General features: G+C 50.1%; 1 long non-coding RNA gene across 1 annotated transcript; it reads right to left on the bottom strand.

Moving 5' to 3' along the window:
• Positions 1 to 7,318: 7,318 nt before the first annotated feature.
• LOC122676105 lies at positions 7,319 to 8,082 on the bottom strand. Its single transcript, XR_006335426.1, has 2 exons — positions 7,945 to 8,082; positions 7,319 to 7,430 (listed from the first exon to the last, which is right to left on the bottom strand). It is a non-coding gene; the product is annotated as an uncharacterized LOC122676105 (long non-coding RNA).
• Between the last annotated feature and the right edge of the window lie 393 nt (positions 8,083 to 8,475).

Genomic DNA, 8,475 nt, shown 5'->3' with positions numbered 1-8,475 from the left:
TAATACCATAAACAAAGATAAACTCAAAATAGATTAAAGACCTAAATGTAAGACCAGAAACTATAAAACTCTTAGAGGAAAATATAGGCAGGACACTTGGTGACATAAATCAAAGCAAGACCTTCTATGACCCACCTCCTAGAGAAATGGAAATAAAAACAAAAATAAACAAATGTGACCTAATTATGGCAACCCACTCCAGTGTTCTTGCCTGGAGAATCCCAGGGACAGTGGAGCCTGGTGGGCTGCCGTCTATGAGGTCGCACAGAGTCGGACACGACTGAAGCGACTTAGTAGCAGCAGCAGCAGCAGCAAACCTAATTAAACTTAAAAGCTTTTGCACAGTAAAGGAAACTACAAACAAGGTGAAAAGACAACCCTCAGAATAGGAGAAAATAATAACAAAGGAAACAACTGACAAAAAATTAATTTCCAAAATATACAAGCAGCTCATGCAACTAAATAGCAAAAAAGTAAACAACCCAATCAAAAAGTGAGAAAGGGACCTGAAGAGACATTTCTCTGAAGAAGACATACAGATGGCTAACAAGCACATGAAAAGATGCTCAGCATCACTCATTATTAGAGAAATGCAAATCAAAACTACAGTGAGATACCACCTCACACCAGTCAGAATGGCCATCATTGAAAAGTCTACAAACAACAAATGCTGGAGAGAGTGTGGAGGAAAGGGAACCCTCTTACACTGTTGGTGGGAATGTAAACTGATGCAGCCACTATAGAAGATATATGGAGATACCTTAAAAAGCTAAGAATAAAACCACCATGACCCAGCAATTCCACTCCTAGGCATATACCCTGAGGAAACCAGAATTGAAAAAGGCACATGTACCCCAATGTTCATTGCAGAAATATTTACAATAGCTAGGACATGGAAGCAGCCAAGTTGTCCATCAACAGGTGAATGGATAAAGAAGCTGTGGTACATATACACAATGGACTATTACTCAGCCATAAAAAGGAATGCATTTGATTCAGTTCTAATGAGGTGGACGAACCTAGAGCCTATTATACAGAGAGAAGTAAGTCAGAAAGAGAAAGAGAAATATCGTATACTGACGCATATGTATATGGAATGTAGAAGGATGGCACTGATGGATTTATTTTCAGGGCAGCAATAGAGAAGCAGACAAAGAGAACAGATCTATGGACATGGGGAGAGGGGAGGAGAGGGTGAGATGAATGGAAAGAGTAACATGGAAACTTATGTTACCACATGTAAATAGCCAGTGGGAATTAGAGAAGGGTGGGGTGGGGAGGGAGATGGGAGGGAGGTTCAGTAGGGAGGGGACATGGGTATACCTATGACTGATTCTTGCTGATGTTTGACAGAAAACCACAAAATTCTGTTAAGCAATTATCCTTCAATTTAAAAAATTTAAAAAAAAATGTTTGGGGCGGGGGAAGTAAGCTAGAAAAAGAAAAAAACAGTTTTTCTCTATAAGAAAATAGCATAGAATAAAAAAAAAATCCAAGGAAATTCTAGCATCAAGTCCCGCTCAGTCCGGGCGTCTCTCTCACCGCATCCACCTCTCATCTGTGACCTTGTTGGCCTTGTTTCCAAACCTGCCTGCCCCTGGCATGGACAGTTTGGCCCCAGCAGCTCCAGGCTTGGGCTGAACCAGCCTGACAACTCTCAGCCACAATTCCTGCGCCAACTCTCACTGGACTGACCTGGGCCATCCCTGCATCCATCACTGAGGCTGAGGGGTGGGGACGGGGAGAAGAGGAATGAGCCGCTGGCCTGGACTTCACTGCGAGCTGATCCTGGAGTCCAGACAGGGTGGGATGATAAGAGTGGGACTTGCCACACAGCCTGAGCAGAGGAACGGCAGCTTTGCAGAACAAACAGTGAGGTCGAGCTGAGTGATGCAAAGGACCAGCTCCGTGAAGGTCCAGGGGGGCTGCATTCCAGGCAAAGAGCGCAGCTGGAGCTGGTTGGAGGGATGAGCATGGGTGTGAAGGACAGAAAGAAGACCAGTGTATCCATGATCTCTGGCTAAGACAAAGCATCAGAATTTAATGGCTTAAGACGATAACCATTTCCTTCTCACTGTCTGTGAAATGTCCAGTCCTACCAGGCAGCTCTGAGTGATCCCAGCTGACTGTAGTCTTCTGGAGGCTGGGATCTCCCAAGGGGCTCACTCACACAGCTGGGGCCCCCTGGGATGACAGCCCAGAGCAATGTTCTCCTGCACGTGGCCTCTCCATGTGGCTTTTGTTTTTTCATAGCTTGGTGGCTGGATTCCAAGAGAGGAGGCAGAAGTTGCCAAATGTCTTAAATCTTCAGCTCGAGAAGTCCTGGAACATCCCTCCCACCGCATTCCACTGGCCCAAGTCAGCGTGGGGTCAGCATATCCGGGGGGTGTGACATCGGTGTCCAGAGACCAAAGGAACCAAAGGAACTGTGGCAGATGTCTCGGGAGGCTTCCTACTCCAGCCAGGCTGTCTGGTCACAGCAAGGCACAGAGCATGCAGCGGGGTTGGAAAGGCAGAAAGAGGCTAGATGGGGGTCAGCAAACTGTGACCCACAAGCTAGATCCAACCCATAGCCTGTTTTGTAGATGAGGTTTTCTTGGAACAAGCCACACTTATATTCCTGTGGCTGCGATCGTGGTCCAACACAGACCATGTGGTTCACAAAGCTCCAGACAGGTACTACCCCCCGCCCCTTCACAGGAAAGTTTGCTGACTGACCCCCGGGGTAAGCCAGGGGGTGCCTTATACATCATGACAAGGGATTTGGATTTTCTTCTAAGTCGTGGGAAGCCACTGGGGGATTTTAAACCAGCGATTCAGATGACCTGACCTTCATTTCTAAAAGACCTGCTCTGGGAATGGACTGCAGGAGGCTACACGTGAACGTGGAGAAACAGGAGCAGGCTATGGGATCATCCAGATGAGCGAGAACAGAGCGAAAAGCCAAGAGGAGATGAATTTGGCACACATGTGGGGAAGAGGAGGCTCACAGGACTTGCTGGACCATTGGCTTCAGAGATGAGGGGAAAGAGGAATCAAACATGACTTCCAAGTTTTGGCTTAAACAACTGGGCCAGTGGTCCCATTAACGACAAAGAGAAAAGGCCCCAGGAGGAACAGGTTGGGTGAAAAAGAGCTGTCAAGAGTTCTGTTTTGCACATACTACGTTTGAGATGTTTGTGAGGCATCTAAGAAGCAACGTCTTGTAAGCAGTTAAACACTTGAGCCTGCAGCTCGGAGTCTAAGTTTGAGAATAAGCGGTAAATAGATATTAATGGAGAAGGCAATGGCACCCCACTCCAGTATTCTTGCCTGGAAAATCCCATGGACGGAGGAGCCTGATGGGCTGCAGTCCGTGGGGTCGCTAAGAGTCAGACACAACTGAGCGACTCAGCAGCAGCAGGAGCAGATACTATTAAAAGCCATAAGCCGGGGAGAAATATCTCTGGGAGGTAATAAGGAGAGACCCCTAGGCTGGGCAAGACCAGAGGCCTTGAGGCAGGGAAATCAATGGAGAGATTGAGACAGTTATCTGGGAAGGCAGGAGGGACAGGGAGGTGACGGGAAGGGGTGGTCCACTGGCTTGAAAGCCCCTGGTTGGTGGAGAGACAGGTAGACAGACAGGTGACCACCAAATCTGGTGACAGGAGGTCTGTCTGAAACCTTGACCACAGGAATTTCAGCGAGTAGGTCCTGGGCACTGGCTGGACGGGATTGACGGACACCGGAAACGTGGATGTGGGCCGGTGGAGACAGCAAATACATAGAAGCCGCTTTTGATGAGTTTTGCTGACTAATGACTCAAAACCACGCACGTTGGCTGTAGGCTCACAGCCAGTCCTTTTCGCTCCTGCGGAGTTTTGACCCCACAAAGCACCTACTGTGGGCCAGCTTATTACTTGTCTGTGACCCTGATGAGGCATTCTTTTCCTGATGGTTTGTTGGGAAGTTGGACGGGAGATATCAGAAACCCACACGTAGAGATGCAAGAAAAAGGAAAGCTTGCAGGCACGGAGAGATGAGCGTAGATTTTCAAAAGGGTTTCTTCCCGCCGTCAGAAGGCTGCAAACCCAGAAGGCCAGCAGTTTCATTTCTGCTGGGTGGACACACAGCTCTTCTGTCTTCACTTTTCCAAGAAAGCTCCTTCATGCAAACTTCTGAAATCTGCTGCCAAATATAAACGTGCCACCCAAAGGATAAGCAGATTTCTGGAACTGGGACACAAATGTATCTTGCAGAAGGAGACAAAGGATCCTTTTTGTTTTGGTTCTTTTTTTTTTTTTTTTTTTCCCTGGGAAACATTTAGTTTCTTATGAGGAACATCCAGGACAAAACACTCAGACACTCATGCACACAGAACCTATTGTTATTTTTAAAACTACTTAATCACAGACTGTAGAGGAGATCATTTTGTATCTAATTCTATCCCGCAGGACTTCCAAGAGATGATGTGGCCCTGAAGTCTGAGCTCTGAACCATTTGCAATTCTATTTTATAGAGGTGCAGGCCAATGCTTTAGGCTGCCCGTCTTCCTGTGTCAAGAAAAATGTGCATATACAGTCGTATACATACCGCGTTTCCATCTTGGCCCATGATCTGATTTAGAATCCCAGGTCTGCTCCTTAGAAGGCCGTGTGACCCTGAGTGGGCACTCAACCTCTGAAAGTCATGGTGACCTCATCTGTCAACTGAAAACAGATCTACTCTGCTGTCATGTATTACATAAGCTAATATAAATAAACGTGTTGGTCACTCAGTCGTGTCCGACTCTTTGCAACCCCATGGACTGTAGCCCACCAGGTTCCTCTGTCCTTGGGTTTCCCAGGCCAGAATACTGGAGTGGGTTGTGGTTCCCTTCTCCAGGGGATCTTCCCAACCCAGGAATCAAATCCGGGTCTCCTACATCGCAGGCAGGTTCTTCACCATCTGAGCCACCAGAGAAACAGTCTGTATGCATTCTGAACACAATAAATAGGAGCTATCATGAAGGATTAGTATCTATGAGGACACCCAACCCTCACTGAAAGGGCCAAGCTATGCCATGACTAGTAAGGACCCCAGATCTCCTGCGTTATCCTATCCTACGGTCCAGTTTGTCTGTCTGTGTAAGAATGACCTTGTGCTTTGGGAAGCCTGTGATTAGTGAAGTGAAGTGAAGTCGCTCAGTCATGTCCAACTCTTTGCAACCCCATGGACTGTAGCCTACCAGGCTCCTCCATCCATGGGATTTTCCAGGCAAGAATACGGGAGTTGGTTGCCATTTCCTCCTCCAGGGGATCTTCCTGACCCAGAGATTGAGCCCAGGTCTCCTGCATTGTAGGCAGACGCTTCACCATCTGAGCCACCAGGGAGGTCCTGTGATTAGTAGTGTAGTTTTAAGCCAGCATCTTGCTCTGGAAAGTCACCTGTTGACTTAAGTGTCTCCCGTACGTGGCCCCCAAGGGCTCCTTGCCAAGAGCCCCAAGCTCTCCTCTTCCCAGACCCTAAGTTCCAGGCAGCCCCTGGCCTTGCGTCCGTCGCCCCGATGAAGAGGAACTTCTCCCTCGTTTTCTCTAGCTCTGAGGACGTCACCGTGGGGACTGCCGGGAGGTGGAAATAAGGGAAACCCCAGTTCGGGCCAGTTTGCAGCTTGGCTTTCAATGTTCCCAAAGCCACAGCTTTCTCTGGAGGGAAGGTTCTGTCCCCAAGCCACGTGGGACTCTGGGTCAGCCTCTTAAAGACAGACGAAGGGTGACAACAGGGCTAGGGAGGACCCTCGCTGGGGCCTGGCCGTGGCTGTGAAATACATCTGTCCTGAGAACAGACAGGAGTTGGAAGGCCGGGCCCTCCGGGGGAAAGGCACTTGCCTTGGCCCTGACCTGACCGTATGTGAGTCAGCCACCTTCGCCCTTTCCAGACTCTTGACACAAAGCAGCAGCTGCAGAAGTTATACCAGGTCCTACGGACATTTCCATCTAACAGTCAGGCTTTGTTTTTTGAGGGGGTGAGGATCATGAACAAAAGCCAGGACTTTTCTGGTCCCTGGCTTTTCTGCTCACCTCCCCTCCACCCGTCTGGGCTTTCAGGAGGAGGGGGCATGCTCTGTGCACACCGCCATGGAACCTCAAGCCCTGTCCTCGGGGTGTTTTGCAGCTCTGGTGGTTCACTTCACCCTTACACCGGCAGCCCAACGTACAGGGGGCTGTTACCATTCCCAGGGCAGTCCTCAACCCCGGGGGGAAGGAAAGTCGGGGACCAAAGGCCTCAGTCTCTGCTTCTTCAGGGGGGCAATTCTGGGAGACATTCTACAGCATCCCTTGGAGGGTCCCCAGCAAGAGCAGGCCCCCACGGCTCACAAGGAGAGCCAGCGATGCACACAGCCTCTGCAGGCCTTTCCTCTTCCTCCTCTTACGTCCCCTCACTCCTGGCCCCAGGTCTCCGCCCCTAAAGTCTACTTGCACCCAAGATCCAGGTCTCGGTCTGAGGCTTTGTTTCAGGGAGAACCTGAACTAAAACATGTCTCAGTGAACAGTTTGTTTTCCTTGAACAGTCAGAAACAAAACTGCTCCTCGGCTGAACCAGAGCACAGAGGGAGCCTGCTGGCTGGCAAGCGGAGAATCCCAGAGGCCGCGGCAGCGTGCGCTCAACTGGGCCTGCCACTAACAAAGGGAGGCCATCAAGCTGACTGTGGATAGCGAGGGGAAGAAAGTCTGGCCCATCCTGGGCTTGGGGGACACATTTCTCTACGCTGGTTCTAGTGCAGACGGTGTGAAGGGAGAGGCTGTGGATTGAGAGAGAGAGATGAGTGTTCCGAGAGGACCGTGGAGGCCTGGGAGGCCTGGATGGAGGTCCCAGGGTCAGAAAGAAAGTGGGCAGGGCGGACACGTGAAGGGGAGGTGGTCTGGGTTACCTGCAGGGACCAGGGCTGCAGGCCAGGGTGACAACATCTACCCCACCCCCCCATCTGCTGAGGGCCCGGCCCTGAAACAGCAAGCCGGTCAGCCCCTCGTGGCTCCAACGACAAGACTGATCCTGGCTTCGGGGCTGTTTTGTACAGCAGGAAGTGAGAAGGGGGCAGGGATAAAAAACAGTCCAGCAGGGCCTGAGAGAGACACCTGCAGCCCAAGGGCACAGTTTTCACCCCCAGAAAGGAAGAGCAGAACAAAGGGCGACTATTAGCAAAGGGGGATTTCCGAGAACTGTCAACAACAACAGAGAAAACAAAATCACCTGCCTTCCTTCCGGCTGACTCTATGAGGTCGCTGTATTCTTCTTCGGCTCTTGGAGTCTACAGAGAAGACGTAGTTCTAGTCTTACTGGGAAAAGAAATATTTTTTTCAGGTGCTCCAGCAGCAGAGTAATTTTTATTTTTACAAGAAAGCTGGGTAGTCAGCTACAAGTACCATTGTCAAAGTAGGGACAGTGAATATTGCAGAATTACTCAGATTCTCCTGCAACGAGACAGCAGATCAGAACCCATCCATGAATCTAGGAATTTTGACAGTAAGAATTTTAACAGTACTTTAAATGGTTATATTTTCCAATACTGTACAACCTCTATCCCACACCCAATCGAACCAAACCAAAAAAACTCCACCTGAGACCTTCTCAACCTATTGGTCTTTGTCTGTGATACTGTCATTTCTAGACAAATAATTTGAGTTCCATAATGACAATAATCAGATTTATTACTGTAGTTCATCACGGTTGTTCTCTTGTGAGGACAGAATGCAGTTTCCTAGTGAAGGATTAACCTTTTAATCTTAACTAAAATCCTTGCTTCATAATTCCTAGTCTCAAAATGCCTCCACTTAATTTTAAATGCAGCTATGTGTGCTGACCATAGGAATTTAACTGCCAAGACTTGGAATAGGAAACTCACTGAGTACGTTAAAAAATTCTTCAGGACTATGTGAAAAATTAACTTTTTGAGACTTTACTTTTTAACACAATTTTATTATTTACTTTTGGCCGCGCTGGGTCTTCCTCGCTGCTCAGGCTTTTCTCTAGCTGTGGCGACCAGCTGTGTGCGGGCTTCTCCCTGCAGTGGCGTCTCTCGCAGAGGAGCACAAGCTCTGGAGCACGCCGGCTTCGGTAGCTGCGGGTCCCGGGCTCCAGCGCGCAGGCTCAGCAGTCGTGGCTCCTGGCCTCCGGCGCGCAGGCTCAGTGGTCGGGGTTCGTGGGCTCCAGCGCGCAGGCTCAGCAGTCGTGGCTCCCGGCCTCCGGCGCGCAGGCTCAGTGGTCGGGGTTCGTGGGCTCCGGCGCGCAGGCTCAGCGGTCGTGGCTCCCGGGCTCCGGCGCGCAGGCTCAGTGGTCGTAGCTCCCGGGCTCCAGCGCGCAGGCTCAGTGGTTGGGGTTCGCGAGCTCCGGCGCGCAGGCTCAGTGGTTGGGGTTTGCGGGCTCCGGCGCACAGGCTCAGTGGTCGTGGCTCCCGGGCTGCAGCGCGCAGGCTCAGGAGTGTGGCAAAGGGCTTAGTTGCTCCGCAGCCTGTGGGAT

Source organism: Cervus elaphus, chromosome 19 (assembly GCF_910594005.1).
Source record: "Cervus elaphus chromosome 19, mCerEla1.1, whole genome shotgun sequence".
NCBI lineage: Eukaryota > Metazoa > Chordata > Mammalia > Artiodactyla > Cervidae > Cervus > Cervus elaphus.
Note: the sequence above shows the minus strand (reverse complement) of the source record. Positions and strands in the feature narration are given on the sequence as shown.